This window comes from Peromyscus maniculatus, chromosome 20 (genome assembly GCF_049852395.1).
Source record: "Peromyscus maniculatus bairdii isolate BWxNUB_F1_BW_parent chromosome 20, HU_Pman_BW_mat_3.1, whole genome shotgun sequence".
Lineage (NCBI taxonomy): Eukaryota > Metazoa > Chordata > Mammalia > Rodentia > Cricetidae > Peromyscus > Peromyscus maniculatus.
Window position 1 is genome coordinate 30,484,340 of NC_134871.1, and position 21,586 is coordinate 30,505,925.

The window sequence follows — 21,586 nt, forward strand, 5'->3', positions numbered from 1 at the left end:
CTGGCCATACACAGTGCAAATAGCATTCCTGCCTGTTCCCAGCAAATACAGTGTATAGGAATGAAGAGAAGCTCCTGTTTTACTTATTTTCCAATACTGAGTTGTACTAGATATGCCCCGTTTGTGTAGGAAGCACAGTTCTTTTGTTTTGAGCTAGCTCACTGTACTGGCCCTATAGGAAACACATTAAACTGCAAGAATGCCCTTTTCTCAAAAGAAGAGTGTGTTTCTTGTATGGCAATCTAGGGTTCAATTAAACTTCCTAAACTGAGTTGAATCATATTCAGTTTCAAGTGTTAGCAGGAAGTGTTAATTCAGGGTAAGAACTCCACTTTGTGGTATTCTGGCCATACACAGTGCAAATAGCATTCGTGCCTGTTCCCAGCAAGTACAGTGAATTGAACAGAAGAAAAGCTCCTGTTTTACTTAGTTTCCAAAACTGAGTTGATCTAGATATGCCCCGTTTGAGTAGGAAGCACAGTTTTTTTGATTTGAGCTAGATCACTGTACTTGCCCTATGGAAAACACAATAGAGTGGAAGAATGCCCTTTTCTCAAAATCAGAATGTTTTTCTTGTATGGCAAACTAGGCTTCATTAAACTCCCTAAAAGGAGTTGAATCACAATCAGTATAAAGTGCTAGCAGCAAGTGTTTATTCAACGTATGTACACCACTGTTGTGCTAATCTGGCCATAAACAGTGCAAATAGTATTAGCTTCTGTTCCCAACAAGTACAGTGTATTGGACTGAATAGAAGCTCCTGTTTTACTTACTTTCCGATACTTAGTCGAACTAGATTTGCCCTGTGTGTGTAGGAAGCACAGTGTATTGGAGAGAAGAGAAGCTCCTGTTGAACTTAGTTTCCAAAACTCAGTTGAACTAGATATGCCCCGTTTGTGTAAGAAGCACAGTTATTTTGTTTTGAGCCAGCTAACTGTCCTTGCCCTATAGAAAACACATTAGAGTGTAAGAATGCCCTTTTCTCAAAAGCAGTGTGTTTTTCTTGTATGGCAATCTAGACTTCCATTAAACTCCCTAAAAGGAGTTGAATCACATTCAGTTTCAAATTCTAGCAGCAAGTGTTAATTCAGGGTAAGAACACAACCCTTGTGCTATTTTGGCCATACACAGTGCAAATAGATTTAGAGTCTGTTCCCAGCATGTACAGTGAATTGGAATGAAGAGAAGCTCCTGTTTTACTTCGTTTCCAAAACTAAGTTGAACTAGACATGCCCCGTTTTTGTAGGAAGCACAGTACTTTTATTTTGAGGTAGCTCACCTTACTGCCCCTATAGAAAACACAATAGAGTGCAAGAATACCCTTTTCTCAAAAGCAGAGTGTTTTCCTGGTATGGCAAACTAGGGTTCAATTAAACTTCCTAAAAGAAGTTGAATCACGTTCAATTTCAAGTGCTAGCAGCAAGTGTTAATTCAGTGTAAGTACACAAATGTTGTGCTATTCTGGCCATATACAATTCAAATAGCATTCGCGTCTGTTCCCAGCAAGTACAGTGTATTGGAATGAAGAGAAGCTCCTGTTTTACTTACTTTCCAATACTGAGTTGAACTAGATATGCCCCGTTTGTGAAGGAAGCACAGTTCTTTTGTTTTGAGCTAGCTCACTGTACTGTCCCTATAGGAAACACAGTAGAGTGCAAGAATGCCCTTTTCTCAAAAGCAGAGAGTTTTTCTTGTATGGCAAACCAGGATTCAATTAAACTTCCTAAACAAAGTTGAATCACATTCAGTTTCAAGTCCTAGCAGCAAGTGTTAATTCTGAGTAAGAACAACTCTCATGTGCTATTCTGGCCATACACAGCACAAATAGATTTCGTGTCTGTTCCCAGCCAGTACATTGTATTGGAATGAACAGAAGCTTCTGTTTTACTTAGTTTCCAATACTGAGTTGAACCAGATATGCCTCGTTTTTTTAGGAAGCACAGTTCTTTTGTTTTGAGCTAGCTCACTGTTGGCCCTATAGGAAACACACTTAACTGCAAGAATGCCCTTTTCTCAAAAGCAGAGTTTTTTTCTTGTATGGCAATCTAGGGTTCAATTAAACTTCCTAAATTGAGTTGAATCACATTCAGTTTCAAGTGCTAGCAGCAAGTGTTAATTCAGGGTAAGAACACCACTCTTGTGCTATTCTGGCCATACACAGTGCAAATAGCTTTCCTGCCTTTTCCCAGCAAATACTGTGTATAGGAAAGAAGAGAAGCTCCTGTTTTACTTAGTTTCCAATACTGAGTTGTATAGATATGCCCCGTTTGTGTAGGAAGCACAGGTCTTTTGTTTTGAGCTAGCTCACTGTACTGGCCCTATAGGAAACACATTAAACTGCAAGAATGCCCTTTTCTCAACAGAAGAGTGTGTTTCTTGTATGGCAATCTAGGGTTCAATTAAACTTCCTAAAATGAGTTGAATCACATTCAGTATAAAATATAGCAGCAAGTGTTAATACAACTATGTACACCACTGCTGTGCTACTCTGGCCATACACAGTGCAAATAGTATTCTCGTCTGTTCCCAGCAAGTACAGTGTATTGGACTGAATAGAAGCTCCTGTTTTATTAGTTTCCATTACGGAGTTGAACTACATATTCCCCGTTTTTGTAGGAAGCACAGTTCTTTTGTTTTGAGGTAGCTCACTGTAGTGGCCCTATAGGAAACACAGTAGAGTGCAAGAATGCCCTTTTCTCAAAAGCAGAGTGTTTTTCTTGTAGGGCAAACTATGGATCAATTAAACTTCCTAAAAGGAGTTGAATCACATTCAGTTTCAAATTCTATCAGCAAGTGTTAATTCAGGGTAAGAATACCACTCGTGTGCTATTCTGGCCATACACAGTACAAATAGATTTTGACTCTGTTCCCAGTATGTACAGTGTATTGGAATGAAGAGAAGCTCCTGTTTTTACTTGGTTTCCAAAACTGAGTTGAACTAGACTTGCCCCGTTTTTGTAGGAAGCACAGTTTTTTGTTTTGACCTAGCTCACTGTTGGCCCTATAGGAATCACACTAAACTGCAAGAATGCCCTTTTCTCAAAAGCAGGTGTTTTTCTTTATGGCAATCTAGGGTTCAATTAAACTTCCTAAACGGAGTTGAATCACATTCAGTTTCAAGTGCTAGCAGCAAGTGTTATTTCAGGGTAAGAACACAACTGTTGTGCCATACAGGCCATACACAGTGCAAATAGCATTAGCGTCTGTTCCAGAAAGTACAGTGCATAGCACTGAAGAGAAGTTCCTGTTTTACTTAGTTTCCAATACTGAGTTGAACTAGATCTGCCCCGTTTGTGTAGGAAGCACAGTTCTTTGTTTTCAGCTAGCTCACTGTACGGGCCCTATCACAACCACAGTAGAGTGCGAGAATGCCCTTTTGTCAAAAGCAGAGTGTTTTTCTTGTATGGCAAACTAGGTTTCAATTAAACTTTCTAAACATAGTTGAACCACTTTCAGTTTCAAGTGATAGCAGCAAGTGTTAATCAGGGTAAGAATACCACTCATGTGCTATTCTGGCCATACATAGTGCAAATAGCATTCATGTCTGTTCCCAGCAAGTACAGTGTATTGGACTGAAGGGAAGCTCCTGTTTTACTTACTTTCCGATACTTAATCGAACTAGATTTGCCCTGTGTGTGTAGGAAGCACAGTTCTTAGTTTTGAGCTAGCTCACTCTACTGGCCCTATAGGAAACACAGTAGAGTGCAAGAATGCCATTTTCTCAAAATCATAGTGTTTTTCTTGTATGGCAAACTACGGATCAATTAATCTTCCCAAACGGAGTTGAACCACATTCAGTTTCAAGTGCTAGCAACAAGTGTTAATTCAGGGTATGAACAAAACTCTTGTACTATTCTGGCCATACACAGTGCAAATAGCATTCCCGCCTGTTCCCAGCAAGAACAGTTTATTGGAATGAAGAGAAGCTCCTGTTTTACTTAGTTTCTATTACTGAGTTGAACTAGATATGCCCCGTTTTTGTAGGAAGCACAGTTCTTTTGTTTTGAGGTAGCTAACTGTACTGGCCCTATAGGAACCCCAGTAGAGTGCAAGAATGCCATTTTCTCAAAATCAGAGTGTTTTTCTTGTATGGCAAACTAGGGTTCAATTAAACTCCCTAAATGGAGTTGAATCACATTCAGTTTCAAGAGCTAGCAACAAGTGTTAATTCAGGTTAATACACCACTCTTGTGCTATTCTGGCCATACACAGTGCAAATAGCATTCACGTGTATTCCAAGAAAGTACAGTGTATTGGACTTAAGAGAAGTATCTGTTTTACTTAGTTTCCAATACTGAGATGAACTAGACATGCCCCGTTTTTGTAGTAAGCACAGTTATTTTGTTTTGAGCTAGCTCACTGTTCGCCCTATAGGAAACACATTAAACTGCAAGAATTCCCTTTTCTCAAAAGAAGAGTGTGTTTCTTGTATGGCAATCTAGGGATCAATTAAACTTCCTAAACGGAGTGGAATCACATTCAGTTTCAAGTGCTAGCAGCAAGTGTTAATTCAGGGTATGAACAAAACTCTTGTACTATTCTGGCCATACACAGTGCAAATAGAATTCGTGCATGTTCCCAGCAATACAGTGTATTGGACTGAAGAGAAGCTCCTGTTTTACTTAATTTCCAATAGTGAGTTGAACTAGATATGCTCCGTTTGTGTAGGAAGCCCAGTTGTTTGTTTTGAGCTAGCTCACTGTACGGGCCCTATAGGAAAAACAGTAGAGTGCAAGAATGCCCTTTTTCAAAAGCAGAGTGTTTTTCTTGTATGTCAAACTAGGGTTCAATTAAACTTCCTAAACACAGTTGAATCACATTCAGTTTCAAGTGCTAGCAACAAGTGTTAATTCATAGTATGAACAAAACTCTTGTACTATTCTGGCCATACACAGTGCAAATAGCATTCCTGCCTGTTCCCAGCAAATACAGTGTATAGGAATGAAGAGAAGCTCCTGTTTTACTTATTTTCCAATACTGAGTTGTACTAGATATGCCCCGTTTGTGTAGGAAGCACAGTTCTTTTGTTTTGAGCTAGCTCACTGTACTGGCCCTATAGGAAACACATTAAACTGCAAGAATGCCCTTTTCTCAAAAGAAGAGTGTGTTTCTTGTATGGCAATCTAGGGTTCAATTAAACTTCCTAAACTGAGTTGAATCATATTCAGTTTCAAGTGTTAGCAGGAAGTGTTAATTCAGGGTAAGAACTCCACTTTGTGGTATTCTGGCCATACACAGTGCAAATAGCATTCGTGCCTGTTCCCAGCAAGTACAGTGAATTGAACAGAAGAAAAGCTCCTGTTTTTCTTAGTTTCCAAAACTGAGTTGATCTAGATATGCCCCGTTTGAGTAGGAAGCACAGTTTTTTTGATTTGAGCTAGATCACTGTACTTGCCCTATGGAAAACACAATAGAGTGGAAGAATGCCCTTTTCTCAAAATCAGAATGTTTTTCTTGTATGGCAAACTAGGCTTCATTAAACTCCCTAAAAGGAGTTGAATCACAATCAGTATAAAGTGCTAGCAGCAAGTGTTTATTCAACGTATGTACACCACTGTTGTGCTAATCTGGCCATAAACAGTGCAAATAGTATTAGCTTCTGTTCCCAACAAGTACAGTGTATTGGACTGAATAGAAGCTCCTGTTTTACTTACTTTCCGATACTTAGTCGAACTAGATTTGCCCTGTGTGTGTAGGAAGCACAGTGTATTGGAGAGAAGAGAAGCTCCTGTTGAACTTAGTTTCCAAAACTCAGTTGAACTAGATATGCCCCGTTTGTGTAAGAAGCACAGTTATTTTGTTTTGAGACAGCTAACTGTCCTTGCCCTATAGAAAACACATTAGAGTGTAAGAATGCCCTTTTCTCAAAAGCAGTGTGTTTTTCTTGTATGGCAATCTAGACTTCCATTAAACTCCCTAAAAGGAGTTGAATCACATTCAGTTTCAAATTCTAGCAGCAAGTGTTAATTCAGGGTAAGAACACAACCCTTGTGCTATTTTTGCCATACACAGTGCAAATAGATTTAGAGTCTGTTCCCAGCATGTACAGTGAATTGGAATGAAGAGAAGCTCCTGTTTTACTTCGTTTCCAAAACTAAGTTGAACTAGACATGCCCCGTTTTTGTAGGAAGCACAGTACTTTTATTTTGAGGTAGCTCACCTTACTGCCCCTATAGAAAACACAATAGAGTGCAAGAATACCCTTTTCTCAAAAGCAGAGTGTTTTCCTGGTATGGCAAACTAGGGTTCAATTAAACTTCCTAAAAGAAGTTGAATCACGTTCAATTTCAAGTGCTAGCAGCAAGTGTTAATTCAGTGTAAGTACACAAATGTTGTGCTATTCTGGCCATATACAATTCAAATAGCATTCGCGTCTGTTCCCAGCAAGTACAGTGTATTGGAATGAAGAGAAGCTCCTGTTTTACTTACTTTCCAATACTGAGTTGAACTAGATATGCCCCGTTTGTGAAGGAAGCACAGTTCTTTTGTTTTGAGCTAGCTCACTGTACTGTCCCTATAGGAAACACAGTAGAGTGCAAGAATGCCCTTTTCTCAAAAGCAGAGAGTTTTTCTTGTATGGCAAACCAGGATTCAATTAAACTTCCTAAACAAAGTTGAATCACATTCAGTTTCAAGTCCTAGCAGCAAGTGTTAATTCTGAGTAAGAACAACTCTCATGTGCTATTCTGGCCATACACAGCACAAATAGATTTCGTGTCTGTTCCCAGCCAGTACATTGTATTGGAATGAACAGAAGCTTCTGTTTTACTTAGTTTCCAATACTGAGTTGAACCAGATATGCCTCGTTTTTTTAGGAAGCACAGTTCTTTTGTTTTGAGCTAGCTCACTGTTGGCCCTATAGGAAACACACTTAACTGCAAGAATGCCCTTTTCTCAAAAGCAGAGTTTTTTTCTTGTATGGCAATCTAGGGTTCAATTAAACTTCCTAAATTGAGTTGAATCACATTCAGTTTCAAGTGCTAGCAGCAAGTGTTAATTCAGGGTAAGAACACCACTCTTGTGCTATTCTGGCCATACACAGTGCAAATAGCTTTCCTGCCTTTTCCCAGCAAATACTGTGTATAGGAAAGAAGAGAAGCTCCTGTTTTACTTAGTTTCCAATACTGAGTTGTATAGATATGCCCCGTTTGTGTAGGAAGCACAGGTCTTTTGTTTTGAGCTAGCTCACTGTACTGGCCCTATAGGAAACACATTAAACTGCAAGAATGCCCTTTTCTCAACAGAAGAGTGTGTTTCTTGTATGGCAATCTAGGGTTCAATTAAACTTCCTAAAATGAGTTGAATCACATTCAGTATAAAATATAGCAGCAAGTGTTAATACAACTATGTACACCACTGCTGTGCTACTCTGGCCATACACAGTGCAAATAGTATTCTCGTCTGTTCCCAGCAAGTACAGTGTATTGGACTGAATAGAAGCTCCTGTTTTATTAGTTTCCATTACGGAGTTGAACTACATATTCCCCGTTTTTGTAGGAAGCACAGTTCTTTTGTTTTGAGGTAGCTCACTGTAGTGGCCCTATAGGAAACACAGTAGAGTGCAAGAATGCCCTTTTCTCAAAAGCAGAGTGTTTTTCTTGTAGGGCAAACTATGGATCAATTAAACTTCCTAAAAGGAGTTGAATCACATTCAGTTTCAAATTCTATCAGCAAGTGTTAATTCAGGGTAAGAATACCACTCGTGTGCTATTCTGGCCATACACAGTACAAATAGATTTTGACTCTGTTCCCAGTATGTACAGTGTATTGGAATGAAGAGAAGCTCCTGTTTTTACTTGGTTTCCAAAACTGAGTTGAACTAGACTTGCCCCGTTTTTGTAGGAAGCACAGTTTTTTGTTTTGACCTAGCTCACTGTTGGCCCTATAGGAATCACACTAAACTGCAAGAATGCCCTTTTCTCAAAAGCAGATGTTTTTCTTTATGGCAATCTAGGGTTCAATTAAACTTCCTAAACGGAGTTGAATCACATTCAGTTTCAAGTGCTAGCAGCAAGTGTTATTTCAGGGTAAGAACACAACTGTTGTGCCATACAGGCCATACACAGTGCAAATAGCATTAGCGTCTGTTCCAGAAAGTACAGTGCATAGCACTGAAGAGAAGTTCCTGTTTTACTTAGTTTCCAATACTGAGTTGAACTAGATCTGCCCCGTTTGTGTAGGAAGCACAGTTCTTTGTTTTCAGCCAGCTCACTGTACGGGCCCTATCACAACCACAGTAGAGTGCGAGAATGCCCTTTTGTCAAAAGCAGAGTGTTTTTCTTGTATGGCAAACTAGGTTTCAATTAAACTTTCTAAACATAGTTGAACCACTTTCAGTTTCAAGTGATAGCAGCAAGTGTTAATCAGGGTAAGAATACCACTCATGTGCTATTCTGGCCATACATAGTACAAATAGCATTCATGTCTGTTCCCAGCAAGTACAGTGTATTGGACTGAAGGGAAGCTCCTGTTTTACTTACTTTCCGATACTTAATCGAACTAGATTTGCCCTGTGTGTGTAGGAAGCACAGTTCTTAGTTTTGAGCTAGCTCACTCTACTGGCCCTATAGGAAACACAGTAGAGTGCAAGAATGCCATTTTCTCAAAATCAGAGTGTTTTTCTTGTATGGCAAACTAGGGTTCAATTAAACTCCCTAAATGGAGTTGAATCACATTCAGTTTCAAGAGCTAGCAACAAGTGTTAATTCAGGTTAATACACCACTCTTGTGCTATTCTGGCCATACACAGTGCAAATAGCATTCACGTGTATTCCAAGAAAGTACAGTGTATTGGACTTAAGAGAAGTATCTGTTTTACTTAGTTTCCAATACTGAGATGAACTAGACATGCCCCGTTTTTGTAGTAAGCACAGTTATTTTGTTTTGAGCTAGCTCACTGTTCGCCCTGTAGGAAACACATTAAACTGCAAGAATTCCCTTTTCTCAAAAGAAGAGTGTGTTTCTTGTATGGCAATCTAGGGATCAATTAAACTTCCTAAACGGAGTGGAATCACATTCAGTTTCAAGTGCTAGCAGCAAGTGTTAATTCAGGGTATGAACAAAACTCTTGTACTATTCTGGCCATACACAGTGCAAATAGAATTCGTGCATGTTCCCAGCAATACAGTGTATTGGACTGAAGAGAAGCTCCTGTTTTACTTAATTTCCAATAGTGAGTTGAACTAGATATGCCCCGTTTGTGTAGGAAGCCCAGTTGTTTGTTTTGAGCTAGCTCACTGTACGGGCCCTATAGGAAAAACAGTAGAGTGCAAGAATGCCCTTTTTCAAAAGCAGAGTGTTTTTCTTGTATGTCAAACTAGGGTTCAATTAAACTTCCTAAACACAGTTGAATCACATTCAGTTTCAAGTGCTAGCAACAAGTGTTAATTCATGGTATGAACAAAACTCTTGTACTATTCTGGCCATACACAGTGCAAATAGCATTCCTGCCTGTTCCCAGCAAATACAGTGTATAGGAATGAAGAGAAGCTCCTGTTTTACTTATTTTCCAATACTGAGTTGTACTAGATATGCCCCGTTTGTGTAGGAAGCACAGTTCTTTTGTTTTGAGCTAGCTCACTGTACTGGCCCTATAGGAAACACATTAAACTGCAAGAATGCCCTTTTCTCAAAAGAAGAGTGTGTTTCTTGTATGGCAATCTAGGGTTCAATTAAACTTCCTAAACTGAGTTGAATCATATTCAGTTTCAAGTGTTAGCAGGAAGTGTTAATTCAGGGTAAGAACTCCACTTTGTGGTATTCTGGCCATACACAGTGCAAATAGCATTCGTGCCTGTTCCCAGCAAGTACAGTGAATTGAACAGAAGAAAAGCTCCTGTTTTACTTAGTTTCCAAAACTGAGTTGATCTAGATATGCCCCGTTTGAGTAGGAAGCACAGTTTTTTTGATTTGAGCTAGATCACTGTACTTGCCCTATGGAAAACACAATAGAGTGGAAGAATGCCCTTTTCTCAAAATCAGAATGTTTTTCTTGTATGGCAAACTAGGCTTCATTAAACTCCCTAAAAGGAGTTGAATCACAATCAGTATAAAGTGCTAGCAGCAAGTGTTTATTCAACGTATGTACACCACTGTTGTGCTAATCTGGCCATAAACAGTGCAAATAGTATTAGCTTCTGTTCCCAACAAGTACAGTGTATTGGACTGAATAGAAGCTCCTGTTTTACTTACTTTCCGATACTTAGTCGAACTAGATTTGCCCTGTGTGTGTAGGAAGCACAGTGTATTGGAGAGAAGAGAAGCTCCTGTTGAACTTAGTTTCCAAAACTCAGTTGAACTAGATATGCCCCGTTTGTGTAAGAAGCACAGTTATTTTGTTTTGAGCCAGCTAACTGTCCTTGCCCTATAGAAAACACATTAGAGTGTAAGAATGCCCTTTTCTCAAAAGCAGTGTGTTTTTCTTGTATGGCAATCTAGACTTCCATTAAACTCCCTAAAAGGAGTTGAATCACATTCAGTTTCAAATTCTAGCAGCAAGTGTTAATTCAGGGTAAGAACACAACCCTTGTGCTATTTTGGCCATACACAGTGCAAATAGATTTAGAGTCTGTTCCCAGCATGTACAGTGAATTGGAATGAAGAGAAGCTCCTGTTTTACTTCGTTTCCAAAACTAAGTTGAACTAGACATGCCCCGTTTTTGTAGGAAGCACAGTACTTTTATTTTGAGGTAGCTCACCTTACTGCCCCTATAGAAAACACAATAGAGTGCAAGAATACCCTTTTCTCAAAAGCAGAGTGTTTTCCTGGTATGGCAAACTAGGGTTCAATTAAACTTCCTAAAAGAAGTTGAATCACGTTCAATTTCAAGTGCTAGCAGCAAGTGTTAATTCAGTGTAAGTACACAAATGTTGTGCTATTCTGGCCATATACAATTCAAATAGCATTCGCGTCTGTTCCCAGCAAGTACAGTGTATTGGAATGAAGAGAAGCTCCTGTTTTACTTACTTTCCAATACTGAGTTGAACTAGATATGCCCCGTTTGTGAAGGAAGCACAGTTCTTTTGTTTTGAGCTAGCTCACTGTACTGTCCCTATAGGAAACACAGTAGAGTGCAAGAATGCCCTTTTCTCAAAAGCAGAGAGTTTTTCTTGTATGGCAAACCAGGATTCAATTAAACTTCCTAAACAAAGTTGAATCACATTCAGTTTCAAGTCCTAGCAGCAAGTGTTAATTCTGAGTAAGAACAACTCTCATGTGCTATTCTGGCCATACACAGCACAAATAGATTTCGTGTCTGTTCCCAGCCAGTACATTGTATTGGAATGAACAGAAGCTTCTGTTTTACTTAGTTTCCAATACTGAGTTGAACCAGATATGCCTCGTTTTTTTAGGAAGCACAGTTCTTTTGTTTTGAGCTAGCTCACTGTTGGCCCTATAGGAAACACACTTAACTGCAAGAATGCCCTTTTCTCAAAAGCAGAGTTTTTTTCTTGTATGGCAATCTAGGGTTCAATTAAACTTCCTAAATTGAGTTGAATCACATTCAGTTTCAAGTGCTAGCAGCAAGTGTTAATTCAGGGTAAGAACACCACTCTTGTGCTATTCTGGCCATACACAGTGCAAATAGCTTTCCTGCCTTTTCCCAGCAAATACTGTGTATAGGAAAGAAGAGAAGCTCCTGTTTTACTTAGTTTCCAATACTGAGTTGTATAGATATGCCCCGTTTGTGTAGGAAGCACAGGTCTTTTGTTTTGAGCTAGCTCACTGTACTGGCCCTATAGGAAACACATTAAACTGCAAGAATGCCCTTTTCTCAACAGAAGAGTGTGTTTCTTGTATGGCAATCTAGGGTTCAATTAAACTTCCTAAAATGAGTTGAATCACATTCAGTATAAAATATAGCAGCAAGTGTTAATACAACTATGTACACCACTGCTGTGCTACTCTGGCCATACACAGTGCAAATAGTATTCTCGTCTGTTCCCAGCAAGTACAGTGTATTGGACTGAATAGAAGCTCCTGTTTTATTAGTTTCCATTACGGAGTTGAACTACATATTCCCCGTTTTTGTAGGAAGCACAGTTCTTTTGTTTTGAGGTAGCTCACTGTAGTGGCCCTATAGGAAACACAGTAGAGTGCAAGAATGCCCTTTTCTCAAAAGCAGAGTGTTTTTCTTGTAGGGCAAACTATGGATCAATTAAACTTCCTAAAAGGAGTTGAATCACATTCAGTTTCAAATTCTATCAGCAAGTGTTAATTCAGGGTAAGAATACCACTCGTGTGCTATTCTGGCCATACACAGTACAAATAGATTTTGACTCTGTTCCCAGTATGTACAGTGTATTGGAATGAAGAGAAGCTCCTGTTTTTACTTGGTTTCCAAAACTGAGTTGAACTAGACTTGCCCCGTTTTTGTAGGAAGCACAGTTTTTTGTTTTGACCTAGCTCACTGTTGGCCCTATAGGAATCACACTAAACTGCAAGAATGCCCTTTTCTCAAAAGCAGATGTTTTTCTTTATGGCAATCTAGGGTTCAATTAAACTTCCTAAACGGAGTTGAATCACATTCAGTTTCAAGTGCTAGCAGCAAGTGTTATTTCAGGGTAAGAACACAACTGTTGTGCCATACAGGCCATACACAGTGCAAATAGCATTAGCGTCTGTTCCAGAAAGTACAGTGTATAGCACTGAAGAGAAGTTCCTGTTTTACTTAGTTTCCAATACTGAGTTGAACTAGATCTGCCCCGTTTGTGTAGGAAGCACAGTTCTTTGTTTTCAGCTAGCTCACTGTACGGGCCCTATCACAACCACAGTAGAGTGCGAGAATGCCCTTTTGTCAAAAGCAGAGTGTTTTTCTTGTATGGCAAACTAGGTTTCAATTAAACTTTCTAAACATAGTTGAACCACTTTCAGTTTCAAGTGATAGCAGCAAGTGTTAATCAGGGTAAGAATACCACTCATGTGCTATTCTGGCCATACATAGTGCAAATAGCATTCATGTCTGTTCCCAGCAAGTACAGTGTATTGGACTGAAGGGAAGCTCCTGTTTTACTTACTTTCCGATACTTAATCGAACTAGATTTGCCCTGTGTGTGTAGGAAGCACAGTTCTTAGTTTTGAGCTAGCTCACTCTACTGGCCCTATAGGAAACACAGTAGAGTGCAAGAATGCCATTTTCTCAAAATCATAGTGTTTTTCTTGTATGGCAAACTACGGATCAATTAATCTTCCCAAACGGAGTTGAACCACATTCAGTTTCAAGTGCTAGCAACAAGTGTTAATTCAGGGTATGAACAAAACTCTTGTACTATTCTGGCCATACACAGTGCAAATAGCATTCCCGCCTGTTCCCAGCAAGAACAGTTTATTGGAATGAAGAGAAGCTCCTGTTTTACTTAGTTTCTATTACTGAGTTGAACTAGATATGCCCCGTTTTTGTAGGAAGCACAGTTCTTTTGTTTTGAGGTAGCTAACTGTACTGGCCCTATAGGAAACCCAGTAGAGTGCAAGAATGCCATTTTCTCAAAATCAGAGTGTTTTTCTTGTATGGCAAACTAGGGTTCAATTAAACTCCCTAAATGGAGTTGAATCACATTCAGTTTCAAGAGCTAGCAACAAGTGTTAATTCAGGTTAATACACCACTCTTGTGCTATTCTGGCCATACACAGTGCAAATAGCATTCACGTGTATTCCAAGAAAGTACAGTGTATTGGACTTAAGAGAAGTATCTGTTTTACTTAGTTTCCAATACTGAGATGAACTAGATATGCCCCGTTTTTGTAGTAAGCACAGTTATTTTGTTTTGAGCTAGCTCACTGTTCGCCCTATAGGAAACACATTAAACTGCAAGAATTCCCTTTTCTCAAAAGAAGAGTGTGTTTCTTGTATGGCAATCTAGGGATCAATTAAACTTCCTAAACGGAGTGGAATCACATTCAGTTTCAAGTGCTAGCAGCAAGTGTTAATTCAGGGTATGAACAAAACTCTTGTACTATTCTGGCCATACACAGTGCAAATAGAATTCGTGCATGTTCCCAGCAATACAGTGTATTGGACTGAAGAGAAGCTCCTGTTTTACTTAATTTCCAATAGTGAGTTGAACTAGATATGCCCCGTTTGTGTAGGAAGCCCAGTTGTTTGTTTTGAGCTAGCTCACTGTACGGGCCCTATAGGAAAAACAGTAGAGTGCAAGAATGCCCTTTTTCAAAAGCAGAGTGTTTTTCTTGTATGTCAAACTAGGGTTCAATTAAACTTCCTAAACACAGTTGAATCACATTCAGTTTCAAGTGCTAGCAACAAGTGTTAATTCATGGTATGAACAAAACTCTTGTACTATTCTGGCCATACACAGTGCAAATAGCATTCCTGCCTGTTCCCAGCAAATACAGTGTATAGGAATGAAGAGAAGCTCCTGTTTTACTTATTTTCCAATACTGAGTTGTACTAGATATGCCCCGTTTGTGTAGGAAGCACAGTTCTTTTGTTTTGAGCTAGCTCACTGTACTGGCCCTATAGGAAACACATTAAACTGCAAGAATGCCCTTTTCTCAAAAGAAGAGTGTGTTTCTTGTATGGCAATCTAGGGTTCAATTAAACTTCCTAAACTGAGTTGAATCATATTCAGTTTCAAGTGTTAGCAGGAAGTGTTAATTCAGGGTAAGAACTCCACTTTGTGGTATTCTGGCCATACACAGTGCAAATAGCATTCGTGCCTGTTCCCAGCAAGTACAGTGAATTGAACAGAAGAAAAGCTCCTGTTTTACTTAGTTTCCAAAACTGAGTTGATCTAGATATGCCCCGTTTGAGTAGGAAGCACAGTTTTTTTGATTTGAGCTAGATCACTGTACTTGCCCTATGGAAAACACAATAGAGTGGAAGAATGCCCTTTTCTCAAAATCAGAATGTTTTTCTTGTATGGCAAACTAGGCTTCATTAAACTCCCTAAAAGGAGTTGAATCACAATCAGTATAAAGTGCTAGCAGCAAGTGTTTATTCAACGTATGTACACCACTGTTGTGCTAATCTGGCCATAAACAGTGCAAATAGTATTAGCTTCTGTTCCCAACAAGTACAGTGTATTGGACTGAATAGAAGCTCCTGTTTTACTTACTTTCCGATACTTAGTCGAACTAGATTTGCCCTGTGTGTGTAGGAAGCACAGTGTATTGGAGAGAAGAGAAGCTCCTGTTGAACTTAGTTTCCAAAACTCAGTTGAACTAGATATGCCCCGTTTGTGTAAGAAGCACAGTTATTTTGTTTTGAGCCAGCTAACTGTCCTTGCCCTATAGAAAACACATTAGAGTGTAAGAATGCCCTTTTCTCAAAAGCAGTGTGTTTTTCTTGTATGGCAATCTAGACTTCCATTAAACTCCCTAAAAGGAGTTGAATCACATTCAGTTTCAAATTCTAGCAGCAAGTGTTAATTCAGGGTAAGAACACAACCCTTGTGCTATTTTGGCCATACACAGTGCAAATAGATTTAGAGTCTGTTCCCAGCATGTACAGTGAATTGGAATGAAGAGAAGCTCCTGTTTTACTTCGTTTCCAAAACTAAGTTGAACTAGACATGCCCCGTTTTTGTAGGAAGCACAGTACTTTTATTTTGAGGTAGCTCACCTTACTGCCCCTATAGAAAACACAATAGAGTGCAAGAATACCCTTTTCTCAAAAGCAGAGTGTTTTCCTGGTATGGCAAACTAGGGTTCAATTAAACTTCCTAAAAGAAGTTGAATCACGTTCAATTTCAAGTGCTAGCAGCAAGTGTTAATTCAGTGTAAGTACACAAATGTTGTGCTATTCTGGCCATATACAATTCAAATAGCATTCGCGTCTGTTCCCAGCAAGTACAGTGTATTGGAATGAAGAGAAGCTCCTGTTTTACTTACTTTCCAATACTGAGTTGAACTAGATATGCCCCGTTTGTGAAGGAAGCACAGTTCTTTTGTTTTGAGCTAGCTCACTGTACTGTCCCTATAGGAAACACAGTAGAGTGCAAGAATGCCCTTTTCTCAAAAGCAGAGAGTTTTTCTTGTATGGCAAACCAGGATTCAATTAAACTTCCTAAACAAAGTTGAATCACATTCAGTTTCAAGTCCTAGCAGCAAGTGTTAATTCTGAGTAAGAACAACTCTCATGTGCTATTCTGGCCATACACAGCACAAATAGATTTCGTGTCTGTTCCCAGCCAGTACATTGTATTGGAATGAACAGAAGCTTCTGTTTTACTTAGTTTCCAATACTGAGTTGAACCAGATATGCCTCGTTTTTTTAGGAAGCACAGTTCTTTTGTTTTGAGCTAGCTCACTGTTGGCCCTATAGGAAACACACTTAACTGCAAGAATGCCCTTTTCTCAAAAGCAGAGTTTTTTTCTTGTATGGCAATCTAGGGTTCAATTAAACTTCCTAAATTGAGTTGAATCACATTCAGTTTCAAGTGCTAGCAGCAAGTGTTAATTCAGGGTAAGAACACCACTCTTGTGCTATTCTGGCCATACACAGTGCAAATAGCTTTCCTGCCTTTTCCCAGCAAATACTGTGTATAGGAAAGAAGAGAAGCTCCTGTTTTACTTAGTTTCCAATACTGAGTTGTATAGATATGCCCCGTTTGTGTAGGAAGCACAGGTCTTTTGTTTTGAGCTAGCTCACTGTACTGGCCCTATAGGAAACACATTAAACTGCAAGAATGCCCTTTTCTCAACAGAAGAGTGTGTTTCTTGTATGGCAATCTAGGGTTCAATTAAACTTCCTAAAATGAGTTGAATCACATTCAGTATAAAATATAGCAGCAAGTGTTAATACAACTATGTACACCACTGCTGTGCTACTCTGGCCATACACAGTGCAAATAGTATTCTCGTCTGTTCCCAGCAAGTACAGTGTATTGGACTGAATAGAAGCTCCTGTTTTATTAGTTTCCATTACGGAGTTGAACTACATATTCCCCGTTTTTGTAGGAAGCACAGTTCTTTTGTTTTGAGGTAGCTCACTGTAGTGGCCCTATAGGAAACACAGTAGAGTGCAAGAATGCCCTTTTCTCAAAAGCAGAGTGTTTTTCTTGTAGGGCAAACTATGGATCAATTAAACTTCCTAAAAGGAGTTGAATCACATTCAGTTTCAAATTCTATCAGCAAGTGTTAATTCAGGGTAAGAATACCACTCGTGTGCTATTCTGGCCATACACAGTACAAATAGATTTTGACTCTGTTCCCAGTATGTACAGTGTATTGGAATGAAGAGAAGCTCTTGTTTTTACTTGGTTTCCAAAACTGAGTTGAACTAGACTTGCCCCGTTTTTGTAGGAAGCACAGTTTTTTGTTTTGACCTAGCTCACTGTTGGCCCTATAGGAATCACACTAAACTGCAAGAATGCCCTTTTCTCAAAAGCAGGTGTTTTTCTTTATGGCAATCTAGGGTTCAATTAAACTTCCTAAACGGAGTTGAATCACATTCAGTTTCAAGTGCTAGCAGCAAGTGTTATTTCAGGGTAAGAACACAACTGTTGTGCCATACAGGCCATACACAGTGCAAATAGCATTAGCGTCTGTTCCAGAAAGTACAGTGCATAGCACTGAAGAGAAGTTCCTGTTTTACTTAGTTTCCAATACTGAGTTGAACTAGATCTGCCCCGTTTGTGTAGGAAGCACAGTTCTTTGTTTTCAGCTAGCTCACTGTACGGGCCCTATCACAACCACAGTAGAGTGCGAGAATGCCCTTTTGTCAAAAGCAGAGTGTTTTTCTTGTATGGCAAACTAGGTTTCAATTAAACTTTCTAAACATAGTTGAACCACTTTCAGTTTCAAGTGATAGCAGCAAGTGTTAATCAGGGTAAGAATACCACTCATGTGCTATTCTGGCCATACATAGTGCAAATAGCATTCATGTCTGTTCCCAGCAAGTACAGTGTATTGGACTGAAGGGAAGCTCCTGTTTTACTTACTTTCCGATACTTAATCGAACTAGATTTGCCCTGTGTGTGTAGGAAGCACAGTTCTTAGTTTTGAGCTAGCTCACTCTACTGGCCCTATAGGAAACACAGTAGAGTGCAAGAATGCCATTTTCTCAAAATCATAGTGTTTTTCTTGTATGGCAAACTACGGATCAATTAATCTTCCCAAACGGAGTTGAACCACATTCAGTTTCAAGTGCTAGCAACAAGTGTTAATTCAGGGTATGAACAAAACTCTTGTACTATTCTGGCCATACACAGTGCAAATAGCATTCCCGCCTGTTCCCAGCAAGAACAGTTTATTGGAATGAAGAGAAGCTCCTGTTTTACTTAGTTTCTATTACTGAGTTGAACTAGATATGCCCCGTTTTTGTAGGAAGCACAGTTCTTTTGTTTTGAGGTAGCTAACTGTACTGGCCCTATAGGAAACCCAGTAGAGTGCAAGAATGCCATTTTCTCAAAATCAGAGTGTTTTTCTTGTATGGCAAACTAGGGTTCAATTAAACTCCCTAAATGGAGTTGAATCACATTCAGTTTCAAGAGCTAGCAACAAGTGTTAATTCAGGTTAATACACCACTCTTGTGCTATTCTGGCCATACACAGTGCAAATAGCATTCACGTGTATTCCAAGAAAGTACAGTGTATTGGACTTAAGAGAAGTATCTGTTTTACTTAGTTTCCAATACTGAGATGAACTAGATATGCCCCGTTTTTGTAGTAAGCACAGTTATTTTGTTTTGAGCTAGCTCACTGTTCGCCCTATAGGAAACACATTAAACTGCAAGAATTCCCTTTTCTCAAAAGAAGAGTGTGTTTCTTGTATGGCAATCTAGGGATCAATTAAACTTCCTAAACGGAGTGGAATCACATTCAGTTTCAAGTGCTAGCAGCAAGTGTTAATTCAGGGTATGAACAAAACTCTTGTACTATTCTGGCCATACACAGTGCAAATAGAATTCGTGCATGTTCCCAGCAATACAGTGTATTGGACTGAAGAGAAGCTCCTGTTTTACTTAATTTCCAATAGTGAGTTGAACTAGATATGCCCCGTTTGTGTAGGAAGCCCAGTTGTTTGTTTTGAGCTAGCTCACTGTACGGGCCCTATAGGAAAAACAGTAGAGTGCAAGAATGCCCTTTTTCAAAAGCAGAGTGTTTTTCTTGTATGTCAAACTAGGGTTCAATTAAACTTCCTAAACACAGTTGAATCACATTCAGTTTCAAGTGCTAGCAACAAGTGTTAATTCATGGTATGAACAAAACTCTTGTACTATTCTGGCCATACACAGTGCAAATAGCATTCCTGCCTGTTCCCAGCAAATACAGTGTATAGGAATGAAGAGAAGCTCCTGTTTTACTTATTTTCCAATACTGAGTTGTACTAGATATGCCCCGTTTGTGTAGGAAGCACAGTTCTTTTGTTTTGAGCTAGCTCACTGTACTGGCCCTATAGGAAACACATTAAACTGCAAGAATGCCCTTTTCTCAAAAGAAGAGTGTGTTTCTTGTATGGCAATCTAGGGTTCAATTAAACTTCCTAAACTGAGTTGAATCATATTCAGTTTCAAGTGTTAGCAGGAAGTGTTAATTCAGGGTAAGAACTCCACTTTGTGGTATTCTGGCCATACACAGTGCAAATAGCATTCGTGCCTGTTCCCAGCAAGTACAGTGAATTGAACAGAAGAAAAGCTCCTGTTTTACTTAGTTTCCAAAACTGAGTTGATCTAGATATGCCCCGTTTGAGTAGGAAGCACAGTTTTTTTGATTTGAGCTAGATCACTGTACTTGCCCTATGGAAAACACAATAGAGTGGAAGAATGCCCTTTTCTCAAAATCAGAATGTTTTTCTTGTATGGCAAACTAGGCTTCATTAAACTCCCTAAAAGGAGTTGAATCACAATCAGTATAAAGTGCTAGCAGCAAGTGTTTATTCAACGTATGTACACCACTGTTGTGCTAATCTGGCCATAAACAGTGCAAATAGTATTAGCTTCTGTTCCCAACAAGTACAGTGTATTGGACTGAATAGAAGCTCCTGTTTTACTTACTTTCCGATACTTAGTCGAACTAGATTTGCCCTGTGTGTGTAGGAAGCACAGTGTATTGGAGAGAAGAGAAGCTCCTGTTGAACTTAGTTTCCAAAACTCAGTTGAACTAGATATGCCCCGTTTGTGTAAGAAGCACAGTTATTTTGTTTTGAGCCAGCTAACTGTCCTTGCCCTATAGAAAACACATTAGAGTGTAAGAATGCCCTTTTCTCAAAAGCAGTGTGTTTTTCTTGTATGGCAATCTAGACTTCCATTAAACTCCCTAAAAGGAGTTGAATCACATTCAGTTTCAAATTCTAGCAGCAAGTGTTAATTCAGGGTAAGAACACAACCCTTGTGCTATTTTGGCCATACACAGTGCAAATAGATTTAGAGTCTGTTCCCAGCATGTACAGTGAATTGGAATGAAGAGAAGCTCCTGTTTTACTTCGTTTCCAAAACTAAGTTGAACTAGACATGCCCCGTTTTTGTAGGAAGCACAGTACTTTTATTTTGAGGTAGCTCACCTTACTGCCCCTATAGAAAACACAATAGAGTGCAAGAATACCCTTTTCTCAAAAGCAGAGTGTTTTCCTGGTATGGCAAACTAGGGTTCAATTAAACTTCCTAAAAGAAGTTGAATCACGTTCAATTTCAAGTGCTAGCAGCAAGTGTTAATTCAGTGTAAGTACACAAATGTTGTGCTATTCTGGCCATATACAATTCAAATAGCATTCGCGTCTGTTCCCAGCAAGTACAGTGTATTGGAATGAAGAGAAGCTCCTGTTTTACTTACTTTCCAATACTGAGTTGAACTAGATATGCCCCGTTTGTGAAGGAAGCACAGTTCTTTTGTTTTGAGCTAGCTCACTGTACTGTCCCTATAGGAAACACAGTAGAGTGCAAGAATGCCCTTTTCTCAAAAGCAGAGAGTTTTTCTTGTATGGCAAACCAGGATTCAATTAAACTTCCTAAACAAAGTTGAATCACATTCAGTTTCAAGTCCTAGCAGCAAGTGTTAATTCTGAGTAAGAACAACTCTCATGTGCTATTCTGGCCATACACAGCACAAATAGATTTCGTGTCTGTTCCCAGCCAGTACATTGTATTGGAATGAACAGAAGCTTCTGTTTTACTTAGTTTCCAATACTGAGTTGAACCAGATATGCCTCGTTTTTTTAGGAAGCACAGTTCTTTTGTTTTGAGCTAGCTCACTGTTGGCCCTATAGGAAACACACTTAACTGCAAGAATGCCCTTTTCTCAAAAGCAGAGTTTTTTTCTTGTATGGCAATCTAGGGTTCAATTAAACTTCCTAAATTGAGTTGAATCACATTCAGTTTCAAGTGCTAGCAGCAAGTGTTAATTCAGGGTAAGAACACCACTCTTGTGCTATTCTGGCCATACACAGTGCAAATAGCTTTCCTGCCTTTTCCCAGCAAATACTGTGTATAGGAAAGAAGAGAAGCTCCTGTTTTACTTAGTTTCCAATACTGAGTTGTATAGATATGCCCCGTTTGTGTAGGAAGCACAGGTCTTTTGTTTTGAGCTAGCTCACTGTACTGGCCCTATAGGAAACACATTAAACTGCAAGAATGCCCTTTTCTCAACAGAAGAGTGTGTTTCTTGTATGGCAATCTAGGGTTCAATTAAACT